Below are 16,647 nucleotides of genomic sequence, written 5' to 3'. Positions count from 1 at the left end.
AGCGGCAACACCCAGCCTCCAGCAGCTACCACAGATCTTCTAGGCAGCTTTTAGTGTCACAGCCCTGAGAATGGACAACCAGTGACAGCCAGACATTGGCTAAAAGCCTTCAGCATAAAGTAGAGCCATCAAAGTAAACAATGAGATGGAAATAAGTACACTGTCATTTTGCAAGTGGGGAGAGGAAAGAGGGGAGCAGAAAGGAAGGGACGTCGTGAGTACAATGCACAGATAACACAGTATAGGAAGCCCAAATCACTCACCTTCAGAAGCACAGTCTCCATTTCTACCAGGGGAGCCTCTTTCCACCCGAGATGCTGGCGACAGATGGATAATTAGCTACCCACCACCACCCAGTGATTTCCAAGCCTGCCCTCCCCTAGCGCCCCGCCCCTCGGCATTCATTCACTAAGAGTAATTTTGCAAACAGTCTTTGCACAGCTGGTAAGCACTATGTTGTGTCTCACGTGGAACAGCTTAGACATAATAGGACCAGAATCCTGAGCCTTTCGTCCTCTGCTCTTCCCCGAGCAGGCTTTAGAGATCTCACATCACTTACATGAAACACGCACTTGTAACACTAGCTCAACATTCTGTCTTTAAGAGGAGACATCATCTGCCATAGCAATCATAATGCATGCCAAGTCAAAAGCACACTTTACAATTTATTTTACACATACCATGCATTTTTCCAAGTTATAGCAAATTAGTGTTTTGGCAGGCTAAGATAGAGTACCTACTTGAAAATTGACTTCATTGTTCTTTTTCTTAATAAATTTTAATGAGGAATTTATAGTATTAATGATTTTGAGCTCGACTATCTAGTAAAGTCCTTTCTTCCAGCCTCTTAAATACATGCATGCAACACAGACACAGACACACAGACAGGCACACACACACACACACACACACACACACACACACACACACACACACACACACTGCCTTATTATGGAGTTATATACAGATGATCTCTAAGTTATAATAGTTAGTTTTACGATTTCTCTCTTCACGATGATACAGATGTATATCCATTTGGTAGAAAGCACACTTGTCAAATTGTGAATATGGATCTTTTCTTGAGCTGACACATTGATGGCATACTCTCAGGATGCGGGAAGTGACATGGAGTTGAAGCTCCCAACCAAACAAGATTGCATGGGCAAGCAGTTGATGCTCTACAATGAAGTATGTTACTAGGCCAGGGTGTTCAGTAGATTAAGGGTATTGAAAGTATTTTCTACTTATTTTCAATTTGTAGTGGGTTTATCAGGATATAACCTCACCATATGTCATCAGGACATAACCTGTTTTTAACACAGATACTGGAAACACATGCAACCACAACTTTATCATCCAGTGTTTGCACACCCCATTTTGATAAGATGAGTTAAAATTCATATACTTCCTAATAATCTAATTTCCAAGCTTGAAGTCGAGATTATTCTTAAGTGAGACAGGAGTTATGGTGAAGTCCTTGCTCTCCAGAGATCTGAAAACATGCGTGGCTCCTCAATACTCAGAAAAGGTAACTACATTCTATTAAGCTCTCTTTCTGAGTAGCGGCTGTGGGATTCTGGTCCTGTGTCCAGTTTTGAGGAAATCACAGCGAGAAGCAGAGCTCCTGACCGGCCAAGCCCAAAACTGCTGCAGGGCTGCCTGAGTGGCAGAAAGGCCAGAGATGGAAGCAAGGCATTGGCCACCGCAGTCGCTCTCCACCAAGCCTCTTGCCTGCTGAAACACTGGCTCGGTTTTGTTTTGTCTGCTTGTTTTTCCTTCTTTCTTCCCTGACATTCTTTGCCTTTTATGGTAGGTAGCAGAGGGGGTAAAACTTTAAGGCCGGACTCTGAGCCCCTAAATTTAATCACAAAAACATTAACTCTGTCTCTCCCAAAGGTTTGTTAGGGACAAGGAAGAATTCCTTTCATAGACAGATAAACAGGATGCACAGACGAACAAGGGTCTCTTCCCGCCATTTAATGTATGAATACTTACCGCACCGCAAGTGTGTGTGCACAGGTGCGCTGTGTGTACAGAGCGGGCAGGACCGGACCTAGTGGACTCGAGGGTGAGGCAAAGCCCTATGAAAACCCCGACCATGGGTCAGCAAACAGGTCTCTGAGACAAGCCTACCCAGTTGCCGGGCACTGCACTGCTTAAGAACTGAAACAGATCTATTTTTTAGATAGCTGAAAAAACAAAAAAACAAAAAACTAAGAGCAGTTAAACTCTTCTGACATGTGAAAATCTTACGCAGTTCCAGCATCCTTGAATCCACTTGTCAGAACACGAGCTACGCTCTCTGGCCTTCACAGTGTCAAGGGCTGCTTCCGTGCTACAGTAGCAGAGCTGAGAAACTGTGACAGAGACCACGTGCCACACGGAACCTATTTACTGCCTGGTTCTCCACAGAAGAGCCTGCCGAGCACTGGTGTAGAGGAAGACGTGCTAAGGACTAGGAGTCATCCTTGCTCAGCATCATTATGAAGGAAGTGGTGTGTCTATCTTACTTTAGCCTTTTGGGTCTCACTTAGCTTTCCCGGCGGGAGTGTAGGAAGCAGTGGGTAGGACGTGTTTCATTACTGCCCTTTGGGAGCTGGGACAGCTGAGGTGCAGCCATGTTCATTGCTCATAGTTTATGCTGGCTGGCACCATATTCTGACTGGTCTTGAGTCTTTTCAAGTCCATGGTATCCAGACCGGAGAGGTATCCATGCAATACACACTCACACACACTTTCACAACACACTCACACATATCTCACGCACATACTCTCTCACTCAAATACATACACTCTCACACACTCACACACACACTCACACACACACACACACTCATACACATTATCATACTCACACACTTACACACTCATAAACTCTTACTCTTTCACACACACTCACAACCCTCTTACACACTCACAACCCTCACACTCTTTTGCATATGCTCACACATTATCACACTCAAACACTCACACATTTTCTCTTACACACACACACACACACACACACACACACACACACACACACACACGAAGGCATCATAAATGAGAGTCCGCTTGAGCAGATAAGGTGAGAGGCTGCTGTGAGGATAGAAGAACAGAAGAGACTTGGGGACCAGAACCTAGCCTCGATCCTATGCATGGACCTCAGAAAGTTCCCTTTGCCTTGTCCTTTGGTTTGTGAGGAAACCACTGTGGGTCTCAAAGTTCTGTCTCAGCTATAATTTTTCTGCTGATGCAGTTTTGAAGTTGTTAAATCATGAAGAGGCAAAGTTGAGTTAGGTGTGTGGATGGTGTGTAATACCATAATACCTGGCACCCCTTTGTGTTAATGTGTGGTCACTGCACTGAGAACACACTGAGATTGTGGAGAAGGATTTGATATGTATGCCCATTACACAACTGGACAGCCATAAATTATGCAATCATACTTGAACACAGCCTTGAGCCGGGAATGCAGCTCATTGGTAGGATGCTTGCCTAGCACACATGAAACTCTGGGTTCAATCCTCAGCAACACACAGAGATTCAGTTAGGCTTTTGTTCAGCCCGTCACTATGGAAACCTTCATGTATGGACTAACTTCTAGCTCCTGCAGAACAAAACGTCCCCAGGTGTCAGTTCAGGCAAAAAGATTCTTGTATTTCCAGGTCATTTGGGAGAAAAGTGGATATAAAAACTATTTCCACAACTAGGAAAAATACAGTAAACTAAAATTAGAATTAATCATCTGGACTCAACACCCAGGCACTACAGGGAAGCAGGTCTAGGGAGGGCTTACCAGGAGAGGGTCAGGAAAGAGCCATGAGGAGAGAGGATCGCACTCCACACTCTTGGGGTCACATTCTCAGAAAGCCGCCAGATTTAGCTAGGAACCAGCCAATCTCGTCATTCGATTTTTGCATACTTTTCAATACTTTGCATAATTTCTTCTTTGGGAAATAAAATATATACTAGAAAACAAAGTTTCCATTTCTGAGTGTTGTGACATCTATACCCACACCACCAAATATCCAAATATGTTAATGATTTGAAACAAATGGTAAACCCCTTCAGACATGAAATTATTTCACATTATAGGAAAATAAGTACTCTTCGGGCTGGTTTAATATAATGGGCAATGTGTTTTACACTGTGTGTCAGGACCCATTAGTGCTGAAATCAGTTTAGTGTGCTGGCAAACCTGAACAAAATAGAGCAGAACAGGGCAGAAAACAATGTGCATCACACATAACTGAAGACAGATATTGTTGCACACATGTGTTTCAGTGGTGTAGATGTGTGTGTTCACACACAATGGTTTATATAGACCATGCTATTGTAAGTTGTATTCTTGCTAAGAATCGTGGCCAACACATGTAAGAATCCATTACAACCAAATGGGAACCACTGCGGTACAGTCTAGAGCAATAGTCCTAACTCATCAAATAGAAAAGCGGGAGGTGATTATTCTTGTTGAATGGAACATCTTTAAGTGACAAGCTTTCCCCCTGCATTAAAATATGCTAAAACTTTGATAGGCCTGGTGGACCTGCAATCCTAGCTACTAAAGGAGACTGAGACAGGAGGATGGCTAGTTCAAAGGCAGCTGGGGCAACATCCTGTCTACTGTTTGTGGGGAAAGGAAGATACTTAGGCATCCCCTGTCAAGTATACTTCTTTAAATAGTATGTAACTATTACTAAACACAAACTTGCTCAGGAGAGGAAGACTCATCAAAAGTCAGGCACATTGATCTTGACATCATTTGGAAGGATGAGCAATCGGCTCCTTTACGAAGCACACCAGTGTTATTTTTCACACCGATTGTACACTAATGAGTACACCATGGAACAGAAGAGGAAATGTCTAGAGAAACCTGGCAGGCAGAGTTAGCTTTGGCACAATCGTACCCTGACAGCTTCTCATGGTCACATCACAGACACCGAAATAAAATGAAACGGCCATTTCAAAAAACAAAACAAAACAAAACAAAACAAAAAAAACAAAAAACAAAAAATACATTTAAGGAAAGAAAAAAATCTGCTTTATGCTTAAGTGCCTACGATGTTCCCCCATTTTGTAGAGAATTCTCTTAATTACTTTCTTCTGATTGTCAGAAACTCCAAAGCCTAGTAGCTGTGAGACAACCAGCATTGAAAAGCAGGCAGTCACGAGTGCAGGGGTGATGGTGACTGAGCGTAAAGGAGAGACCATGTCAACAACAGCTAAGCCGCACGACTGCAGGCTGCAGGAAGAGCCACCATGTCCCAGGGGCTGCCTGACCACTACCAGGAGAAGACAGCCTGGAGCAACCCCAGTCAGTACAAGACAGGGCTGCTTATGGAGGCCATGTAGTTGAGATACCATGAGCAGCTGTATCCAAGAGGAAATGGGGTCAAGATTTAACGGGGATTTAAGTTAGATATTCCTGAGAGGAGCTGTGCAGTTCCCTGGATATCTGTATACTGTGGGGGACCAGCCCCCACCATTATTTACCACAGGGACTCTCGAAGAATCAGGGATAAGAAACTTAGAGAGAGAGAGAGAGAGAGAGAGAGAGAGAGAGAGAGAGAGAGAGAGAGAGAGAGAGAGAGAGAGAGAGAACACAAGATAGACTCAGGTGTGCCTGGATCCTTATCCAAATGAGGCCCGAACTTTAATCCAAAGGTCTATTTATAACAATGCCAAGGGGTGGAGCAAAAGACCTCCCCCTTGCTAGTTACAGTCAAATGTAGACCTTTACAAACACCTGGTACCCAGGCCCATGGTCCAGTCAACCTCTTATGCAGTCCTGCTGGGTACAGCCACTAGGAAACCTAGCGGGTTACCACTGTATGCAGCCCTGGGGAAACATGGTTGGGACATCATGGTACTCCTGTAGGAAAAAGAAAGAGATGTTCTTGTGTGCTGGAATTGAGCACCAAGTTTGTGAGTTTGTAGTGGCTACTATTACAGAAACTCAAGCAGTGTCGTCGTATCCCAAGGAAGGAAGGAAACGGATAGAGACCAAGTGGTCTCCGGATGACACGCTCAGACCTTACCCTACTTTGTTTCCTGCTGCTGTGGATAAAACAGTGAGCAAACCTACTTGTTAGAGGAAAGGCTTTATTCGGCTTACACATCCAAGCCACCGTCCATCACCGAAGGAAGTCAGGGCAGGACCCTGGAGGCAGGAACTGAAGCAGAGGCCGTGGAGGAACACTTCCTCCTGGCTTGCTCTCCATGGCTTGCTCAGCCTGCTTTTTTATACAGCCCAGGTGCCTGCCCAGGGGTGACACTGTCCACAGTGGGCTGGACCCTCCCTAACCAGTCATTAATGGACAAAATGCCCCAGAGGCAGGCCCACAGGCCAATCGGATGGTCCCCTCTTCTCAGATGACACTAGTTTGTGTCAAGTTGACAAAAGTAGCGAGCACAGAAGTTAAGGCTTGTGAGAATAAATGATTTCATATTGTTTGAGGGTAGATATTCCATTTCCAAATTATTAGTTTTACATATACAACTTTAGGTAGATGCAGGTAAATAACATATATTAGGTACAAGCAGACATTTCACCATTTGCTTATATTACTAGAATGTATAAATTCAAATGGCCATGAAACCCTTTTCAAAATCTTTTTTTGGAAAACTTGGGACGACCTTATAATCAAGAGTACTTTACACAGGAGAACTGAGGATGATGTGCATCTCCAGTACTGAGCGCTGTCAATGGCTGGCTTATGAATGAATGGAATATGGGCAGCTGTTGCAGTCATTTAAATCGCTATATTAAAAAACCAATAATTGCTATCAAACCAATTCTTAATCTGTTAAAGAAAATTCCTTGTGGTGTGTCTCTATGCCATATGGAACAGAGGCTTGGGGCCTCCTCAGGCCACTTCTGAGTTTATCTATAACTTTGACTGACTGTGAGCCCCACACACGACTCTCCATTCCAGCCAGTTCACTCTGTTTCTCTGTTTCAGAACTTCTGAACAGTGCTCAGGCTTACACCAGCAACCTGAAAGTGCAGGGGGCTTAAAGTCCCTCTGCAGGGGGAAAGGTGGGGAAAGATCTCTGGTTCCCATCCTCTGGTGTGCAATTAATTCTGAGAGTGATCTACAGCTCAAGTGCTCAAAGCAGTGACCTGTTCACATTAACTCATCTCTTACTGGCTTGCTTCTTCTCTTTGTCTCAAGTTCTTCACTCTCAGTTTGTAATTCTTGGGCTTGTCTTCCCATGAAACTATCTGGACTCAAGTCCTTGTTCCAGGGTCTAAATACATAAATGACATCAGTGTCATATGGTGATTTCCTGTCCTGCTTTGGAAAGCTGCTAGCTGTCTGCAGAAAGCAAAGTGGAAGAGTCATACCCCCCTCACCCCCTATACCTGGGTAGTGAGATTATTGGAATCAGTATTTAATGACTGACAGTGAGTACTTAATGACCTCCTGTTAATGCAAACAGCTGTCCTGTGTGTTATGGGGTCTAGTCACTAGAACAAAACAGAGGTCTAGCCTGGAGGACCTCACACTTGCAAATAGGACTTGAAGTGGGGGGCGGGGAAGGTGAGACTACCACATTTAGAGAGGATTCAGACTTCAGAGTGTTCCAAGCAGAGGGACTGTTTCTGACAGACTAGCATCTCATCGCTGCCCACTGTCCCTCCCAGGTTTTCTAGCTTTAACATGTTTGGCTGAGGACATGGACCATTTCAGAAATCCAGTGTTGCCTCTCAGGTCAGCACAGTTTGGTACATGGTGACTGAGCCTTGTGGTGACAGATTTACTACTGAAAGGCAAAGCAGATGCTTCTCTAAGTGGCTGCTCCTTCAATCAGGTGGGACACCATGTCCCAGGTAAACCACAGAGCCCAAACGTGCTGCCCTGCTGACCCTTGAACTTGCAAAGCATGGTCCCACCTCCAGCCCTTCTCTCAAACATTGATACAGCTCATTCCCTCTCAGTTTTAAGCTCTGTCTGTTTACAGTCTTCCCTGGCTTTCCTAAACGCTATCACCCCCTACGCTGCCCCACTGTATTGCCTTGCCTGACTGATTCTCTTTCCCCCTCTTCCCTTCTTTTCATGTGTTTGTGGGTTTGATATGTACGCACACGTATGCATGCTTGTATGTGCATGCATGAGGAGGCCCTAGATTGGAGTTGGACTTGTCCTCAATTGCTTTTCTACCTTATTATTTTGAGGCAAGGTCTCTTAATCAAACCCAGAGGTTGTTGATATGGCTTATCTCTCTGGATGCTCTGGGGAATCCCGCCTGTCTTCTGAGGCTGGAATTACAGGTCGGCCACCACGCCCACCTGACATTCACGTAGGTTCTGGAAAGCCACGCCTTGGTCCTCCTGCTTGTACAGGAAGCACTTCAGCCACCGAACCACCTGCCTTCTCCCTCTCCCGCCACTTTGTTCTTATTCATACATGACGTATGATGCCACCTATTTATTTCATTGTAGGCCCCTCCCACTAAAAGCTCTGTGGTGCTAGGGAGTCTTCCAAGTTCCCTACTCTACCTCTATCCTTTCAGCTAGCCTGGCCCAGAGAGGGTGTTTGCTAAGTATTTGTTAAAACTACAACCAAATTTCATCATTCAAGCCTTGAAATGATCACTAGCTACAGATAAAGTAGTATAGTCTCATCTGCAATCATCATACTCAAGGGCCTCAAGCAAACATGAGTATTTTATGGAAAACAGTGTCCTTGTTTTTCAAGATCAGTGTAGTAGCAGGTATGAAGACACAATCAGGTTTATATTACCATAACCTTATACAGGTCACAGGATTCAACTCATTGGATATCCATTGTTTAAATAAATTCTGAAATTTCAGATCTCAGAGGCTATATTTAACTCACTAAAACAACTAATTTATTCATGAATTCATGTGACAAAAAAAATCTATTGAATTCTTACGACGGGTGTGGTGTCGGGTAAGGTGCTATAATTGAGTTTTGAAAAAATTACAGCAATGAACTTTACACTGCACTGTAAAAGCCATATCTTGTTGTAATAGATAAGAAAAGTTTATTTTTTAAAAAGAAAGCCTTGTTTTCCCCCATTATTTTATTATAAACCTTATTTATTTAACTCAAAGATCCTCCAGAGAAAGTTCTCATAGGAACGCTTTCAAATGGAGGCAATTTTAAAAGTAAAAATTCTTTCCAGGGGAATAAGGGATGGAACCCCCACTGAACTGAGCAATACTCAGTGCTCACTATTGCAAGAATGAAGTAGTTTCCAGAGCCTGGGGCTCAGTGCTTCCTCTGCAAACTCAAGCACAGAGAGAAGCCCTCCTTGCTGGGCGATGGCCATCCACTCACGCCCATTTCCCACAGTGCCACAAGCCCTTGCCCTTCTACTCCCAGCCTCCACCTGCCCGTCCTTGTCTTCCATCTCAGTTCCTGTTTCCGGCTCAGGAGTCCTGCCTCCACCTGGTGTGGCCCACCATCTTGACGGCTTTATCACGGTAGCCTCCCGCTCACATCTCCCTTTCTCGGAATTGATTTATAGCCCAGGCTTATGAAGTAAGGCTTCCTTCCCTTTGCTGTGCCCGTCCTGTGATGTATCACCCTCTCCTTCACCACCCAACTTATTAAAAGACAAGTCTGTTTGCACGGCCTGCCGGTCCCGTTCTCTCGATTTCTTCTTTCTTGTAGCATAAAAGCCCAATTTCCCCGTGGCGCCATGGTTTATTCCTTTTGGCCCCACAGGTCAATTTTCAAATGTCCTTTACTTCCAAGTCTTCTGAAATAAAAAACCAAACTTTTAAAAAAGAAGCTCATAATAGAAGAGAGAGGCATTAAAGCTACTTTAAGGGAAGAAAGGGCATCCACGCCAAACAAATGGCTGGCTGCAGCCTGCAGGGAAAGGTACGGCCATTTACCAACTTGAATTACAGATTCAAGCTGTACCTTTAACCTCGCCAGGCCAAACGCTAGAAAAGCAGGGCATGGCATTTGAAAAATCCTCTCATTTACATGAGAAAGGAAATCAGAAATTTTCAAGTTTTCCATTGTGATGCTGTGCAATCCTTTCTCAAATCAGGTTATTATTTACCTTGAAATTTCTAATATTCTTGAGCTGTCTTATAAGATGTTTGCATATATGGTTTTACTTGCAAATACAGAAATAACGTTTTTTTAAAAAAACTATAAAGAAACCAAAACCTCTTATATGACTTTTTACATCCACTAGAAAGAGATATGGCTGAAGTAATAAGAAAGTAAAGAACTAAGATTCAAAATTCATTTTTATGAATCCTCCTTTCAATCTTGGGTGAGATCCAACAACCTCACATTAAAATTTTAGAAGGCTTGACTTGAAGGACATGGGGCAATTTACTTTATATCGACAGCTTCCATGGCACCTGGTCCATATATTATCATTAATTTTTTAAAACGATAAATGAGAAGGAAAAAATCATATGTGGGTAGGCCTTAGTTCTATTATTTTCAGTGTACCAATGGGATAATGCAATCTTTGCCCAAAGAGCAAAATTTTTAAAAATTTAAGAAAAGGAAATAAATCTTTGGTTTCAATGTGTTGTATGTTTATTTGTACAGACCTGATTATTACAGGCTTTTGAAAGAGGCCCAGGGCAGCCCATTTGGGTTCTGACAGCAATTCAGTAGAATTTAAGATATTATGACTAAAATGTGTCCCAAGCAGATTAATCCACTCACTCGATTCACACGATTTCAATAAAGTACTGGGCTATTAGCATCAAGGTGCATTCGCTCTGATGGATACTGCAGGAGAAATATAGACTCCAGGGAACCAAGCTGCAGTGGACATACATGAATATACCATCTCAATTCCTCTCTCTACCCAGCCCTATCTTTATTACGCAGAGGAATTTAAGCATCTATAGACTCTGGATGTTTTTTTGGTGTCCTGGTTCCTAGACATCACCGAAGAGCCGGTGATGTGCCAAATTTCCTCCGAGTGAGCTGCACTGGGAAGGAAAGCAGGGACTTCGTTGTTGCCGGAGATCTTATCACCATGGGTCTCTGGAGATTTCAGTTCCTAAATGGACCTTCTAACCATTGTGAAGGCTGGGAGAATGGGTGTTAGCAGAAATAAAGTATCCCGTTTCCCAAGGGAAAACACCCAAGAAGAACGTAAAACATTTCTCGGTATGGGCTTTTTCCTCATTTTGACCTCTCTCCCAACCTCTTTCTTTTATTTTTAAAGGCCCCCACCCCCTTACACACCTCCAGAGTTCATTCTAAAAGAAGCAACACAAAGACTATCCATCCTTCAGTCAAAAGCTTTTCAGGATGTACATGTGGAAGAGAGTCTGGCGATAAAAGTTGCGGGCAGGGGAGAGGAAGGTGACCATTAAACACCCTTCTCTTTGGGTTAGACAAGAGATAAACAATAGAAATTGCAGAGTCAGGCAGTCAGGGATCCGACGGAGGAGGAGCTGGAAAGTGTCAGAAGAGCTCCCTTCAGAACCAGGGACACCGGCAGTCTCAAAAGGTGTAACCATTATCCATGTGCCTCAAAGCAAAACGCTCATTTCCACATCCCCGAGTTCTGGGGTCCCGGAAAGGGGAAGCGAGAATCCCTACACCCAGCCGCCCAAGAACAGAAGCAGAACAGAAACTGTATGTACTCAGACTTGCAGGGTCGAAATAACCAACACTCTCCCACAGTGTTAGCTGGTGGCATCAAGTCAGGAAAAGCAGATCGCTGGATGTGGGGCGCAGTTTGGGGAGCGTGGATCCAATAGCACGCTACTCACTCTTACACGGGGTTTTACAAACCCGGCCTTACCCTACCGCTTCTCTCTACACTTCACACACCAAGTGCATCCTGCCCACCTCACGGTTTCCATCATCAGTCAGCCAGAGAGGAGGGATCCTAGCGGGGATTCCTGGAAATGTCATCCCCTACACCTCGGATCCGCCACCTCCATCCCCACTGCTATCACACAGACACACAGACACACACAGACACACACACGCTCCTGCCATGATTATCATCAGGCCCGCTCTTCTCAAAGCCGGGTATCTCAGCGCGCACCGGACGCCTGGCATCTCTCTGATACACACCCTTCCCCCGCCTCGCTGGCTCCAGGCTTTGCCCCCTGGATGTCGCCTGCTGTCCCCGTTCATCCGCACTATTGTTCCACGCAGCACCCCTCGCTCCCACGATCGCCCTTCCGAGAGCAACCGGGCTCAGTCCGGGGCGTCGGGACGCCCCGCACTCACCCAGCCCGCCCTGGCGGTGGTACCTTGCCTGACAGCTGGGTCCGCGGGCCCGCGGGAGCAGGCGGCGCTAGTGACAGCGACCGTGCCAAGCCTGGGAATAAAGCTGCTCTCCAGCCGCTCCCGCCTCCAGCGCCACCATCTTCCCCCGCCGCCACCGGGACCGCAGCCGCCCGCGCCCCGCTCCGGCTCTAGCTCGGCAGCCGCTCGGGCCCCTCCGGCCGCGGCCCCACCCCCTGCTCGCCGCCCGCTCGCCCTCGTGACGCGCGCCGGGGCCGGGCGGCTGCGACTGACGGCGGCGGCGGCGGGGGGGTGGGGTGGGGGGAGCGCGCGCGCGCCGCGTGCAGCAGCGCCCCTGCCTCCCACGCCCACCCGCGTGCGCGCGCGGCGCGGGCCCGACGCGGCGGCGGCGGCGGCGCAGGAGTTTTGCTCCCGCCGCGCGCGGGCGTGCAAAGTGTCCGCGTCCCTCGCCGTGGCCGCGCCTGCGAGTCCCTCCCTCTCGTGGCCGGGATCCTGGAGTGGACTACGTGGCTGCCTCCCGCGGGGACCCACGGGGACCTCCATCGTCCCCCGCCCCGGGTCCCTAACGCGCATCCCGAGCCCGATCTCTGCGTGTGGGGTCCGGCCACGTTTAGGACACGGAGCCGAGCAGCCGCGTGGACGGCTGCGCGTGTCCTCCCGTTAGTGACCCAGGGCTCTCCCGCTTCCAGGGTCTGAAACCCCGCGGCGCCCGCGGAAAAGGCTTGGAAGGCGGCGCCGCACTCCGCACGTGGCCGCTAGGGGGCGCCCGCGCGGGCTCGAGCCGAACAGGCTGACTGCCCGGCCGCCCACCGGGGGCGCTGCCCGGTCCCGCTCCACCCTGCGAGCGTCTGGAAGGCGGAGTTGGAAAATGGTCCACTTGGCTTCTACAGGCGGGTTGCTAGGAGCTTCAAAGAAGTCTTCCAGCCCGGCACGGGTGATCTGCTCGATCGATGACTGGGATCTCAGGAGGGTGGGAACCCTTGGCATCAGGGACCAGGTGGCAGGTGCTGTGCCTTAATGAAAAGCTGGGCTTGCTCCCCGGGGGGCTTGGGGGGGCTGGGTTCTGGCGCTAACCCCACGTGTCTTAGGCGGTGTGGTAGCTACGTCGTCCCCCCTCCTCAGGACAGAGTTCCCAATTTAAAAATTAAGTGTCATATCCTCTTGAACCCTTTTAATTTTCTAGTCCCTCTTCGTACACATAGTCTCATCTAGTGGAAGGAAGATTTAAAACCTTGCTTATCCGACCTCAGGAGAGATGAACCTATCATTGTACGGTGTTTCCATATCGAGCACAGTACCTCCAGAAATAACTACGGGTGTAGCCTGGAGCATTCTAGAATTCTTGTGTAGCTTGAAAATTCATATGAATTTTGCATTCTACTTCATAATGAATTTCTCTGCTTTGACAAGATGATAGCTTCTCCTGTCTTCTAAATATCTTTCAATAAAACAAACATATACAAGCGGTATGCACCGTTGTCGCTTGACCTGTATAACATTCATCACCAACTCATTTTGTCAGTAAAGAGACTCTCACGGGGGGGGGGGGGCAGATGGGGTCCTTGTATCTCCAGAGCTCATAGCACCCCGGGGAAAAACATCACACAACCCAGAGCAACTGTGAGCCTTCCAACCGCGAAGGTGCAGGGGGGAACTGATGCTGACTGGGCTGCCTGAGGAAAAGGCCTGTCCAGGAGACCAGTTAGAAGGAAGGAAAGGTGTGAGGGCCCCTGGGCAGCACCAAAGCGCAGGATGCCTCCAGCAGGCAGCATGCTCAGCTTTTACTTCTTGAGGCAATAAAAGGGCACTAGAGGGTGTTGAGAGTTGGGATTGATCCTGCAAGAGCAAGCTGGATCATCATGTTTCTGTTCTTGAAAGGGGCCTGAGGCTGCTCTGTGGAGAGAGACTCAGAGTCCAGGGCAGGAAAACGGAGGACGAATCCCTTGCCCTGCCTGTTTGGTGAGTACTTCGTGGGTTAGGTGTGTCTTCTGGCTCGCAGCAGCTCTGTTAGATTTTTGCCTTTGCTTTCGTTTGTACCCCGTTTGGGGGCGATTTCAGAGCACATTTCTGTAATTGTGTCTGTTTCCTTATGGTAGGTTCCCCGTGCTTACCTCGTTAAGTTTTAGGTTAACTACGAGAGTATAGCTCCTTGGCGAGAGGCTCCTTTTGATGCTGTGGTGGTTGATCTTGGTCATCACTGTAGAGCTCCTCTCTGAGGAAATGCCTGGCTTGATTTGCCTGGCAGGAAGGGCCTCCCTAAAGGTGGGCAGCACCTTTACACAGACTGAGTCTAGACTGGATGTGGAGGAGAAACCGAGTGGAGGTCGGCCTTCTGCTCCCCACTCGGCCTCCTCACGGTGGACTCGTTGTGACCAGCCTCCACAGCAGGCAGGCTGCCACGCCTGCGCCACCCGGACGGAGGGAGGCTTCCCTTCCTCAGGGGCTTTGGTTGGCCATTTTGTCAGAGCAATTTCCAGGAAAGTAACTAATACAGCCGGGTCAGCTTGCTACCGTTTGGTTGGCTACCTCATTTTTTCCCCGTGTGTGATATCCTCACCGAACCCTGAGTGGTAGAAACACTACTGCTTTACTAATACTTTATCAATCTTATATCACAGGGGCTTGGTGCCGATTGAAACAAACGTGTAAGATCACTTTGCTAACACCACTATAGTGACAATTATTTGTCAAATGTTCATATATGAAAAATCTTCCGTTCAATGAAGATATAGATATCCTTGTTCCTTCTGGATGGCGTCTTTGTGCCTCATCTAGCAGCAAGCTCAAAAACACATTTGTAATTCAGTGTAGGAAATGGATGGCCCCATATGGCATTTATATTATACCCTTCCTTTGGTGTTAGGCTATCTATAGATTCCCTGGGTCTGCATTACTGGTATGTTTCTACCTTATTATTAATACTCTTATAAGGACTCCCAATATTTGTATCCATCTTCTGCCATTAACAGAAGTCAAAACTGCTATTCCCTTCTTCAAAGGAATATATAAAATACTGGCAAACTGCCAGCCATTGTAGCTGGGAACAATATGTAGACAGGGTACCGAGTGACTTAAGCCCAAGTTAAAGCCTTGTCCTCTGCTGCGAGTAGATCAGAAGTCTGTGCATGCTAGCTTAAAGCCTCATATTTAAGAAACCCAGGAGTGTCTCCCTGTGGCTCCTGGACAGTGAGCCTCTCCAGGACCATTCCTGAAGTCCCCGGCTCTACCAGCATGCCTTGAGCCCACCTGTCTTACCGTCTGAGTACAGTTTACCAGTTAAAGGGGAAGGCAGGGGTTCATGAACATTTTATTTACTTAGGTTTCTTGTTGACAGTGGACACCTTGAGGTCATGGGATTCAATAATTTCATTTGAACCCCACAGGTGTGAGCATATCTCTTGGGGTTTTGTGTGGTTCTAGACAGCCCAAACTGTGCACCCCTGTTCTGACAGCAGGTGCTATTGTCCACTGACTTTGATGTCTTCAGGTGACTAGTGTCTTTCTGCCACAGTCTTTGAGTTTGCGTCTTAAAAGCCGAGACTGTAGATAGGACAATCACACAATAACCCTTGGTAATGCATTTTCCCCTGACTTTAGTTCTGCTAGTATTTGATAGTCCAGCAAACTATCCAATTACTGTACAACACAGATATTTTTGTCAAAGCATTTAAAATGCATGAGTAAAATAACAGTATGGACTATATGCATCCCGAACATCTGCAGGCTTGCCCTTATATGCCAATTTTTATTTCATCAGCCTTTTCCCTGGGTGGAAGTCCTGCCCGAGCTACACAGCATCAGTTCTTTTCTTCTCTAACTCCCAAACAGGTCCGACTCAGTGAATTACACCCCCTGTGCTCACTATGATTCCAACCAAAATTTTGTACTGTAACAATGTCTAGTTGACATACTGGAAGATGTCTCCAGAGTGATGTTTCTGAGGGAAGAATGTTGCCAGAAGATGACGGATTTTAAAAGGTGGTTTTTATGCACAAACATAAACCAATCCCCAAGGCCAACAGCATTGACTTAACCTCAGCCTATCAGCTCATAGTCTTGTAAGTCACATGACTGACTGGGAGTAGCAAGAACAAGACCTATCGACCACAAGAAGAGGAGAAAGGCCAGAAGGGAACAAAACGTCAGCTTGCCTGTTCACTAGTTTTGTGGAATATTAGTTTAAGATATGCTACATTTGTTTATGTTGTGGAATGTTTGTTTAATGATGCAAAGATGTGTTGCATTCTTTTATGTTGCTTTTGTTTAACTCTGTGAAGCTGTGTTACTGTGCCTGTCTAAAACACCTGATGGTCTAATAAAGAGCTGAACGGCCAATAGTGAGGCAGGAGAAAGGATAGGCAGGGCTGCCAGTCAGAGAGAAGAAATAAAAGGAGAAATCTGGGAGGAAAAGAAGAAAGAGCAAGAGAAGGAGGAGAGGAAGACT

The 16,647-nt window shown here is 46.7% G+C and overlaps 1 protein-coding gene across 4 annotated transcripts in view; it reads right to left on the bottom strand.

The window, feature by feature from the left end:
• Apba1 (amyloid beta precursor protein binding family A member 1) overlaps positions 1-12,432 on the bottom strand; it is a 222,495-nt gene extending 210,063 nt beyond the window's left edge. For 2 of the 4 annotated variants that reach the window (XM_042262000.2, XM_042262003.2), the window contains exon 1: positions 12,209-12,431. The gene's annotated coding sequence lies outside the window, so the exon portion shown is untranslated. Of the gene's footprint in view, positions 1-12,185 lie in introns of all 4 variants that reach the window. The other 2 variants (XM_076561382.1, XM_042261998.2) reach the window with 2 other exon arrangements.
• Between the last annotated feature and the right edge of the window lie 4,215 nt (positions 12,433-16,647).

Source organism: Peromyscus maniculatus, chromosome 1 (assembly GCF_049852395.1).
Source record: "Peromyscus maniculatus bairdii isolate BWxNUB_F1_BW_parent chromosome 1, HU_Pman_BW_mat_3.1, whole genome shotgun sequence".
Classification (NCBI taxonomy): domain Eukaryota; kingdom Metazoa; phylum Chordata; class Mammalia; order Rodentia; family Cricetidae; genus Peromyscus; species Peromyscus maniculatus.
The sequence above is the reverse complement of the archived record's forward strand: the minus strand, read 5'-3'. Positions and strand labels throughout refer to the sequence as shown.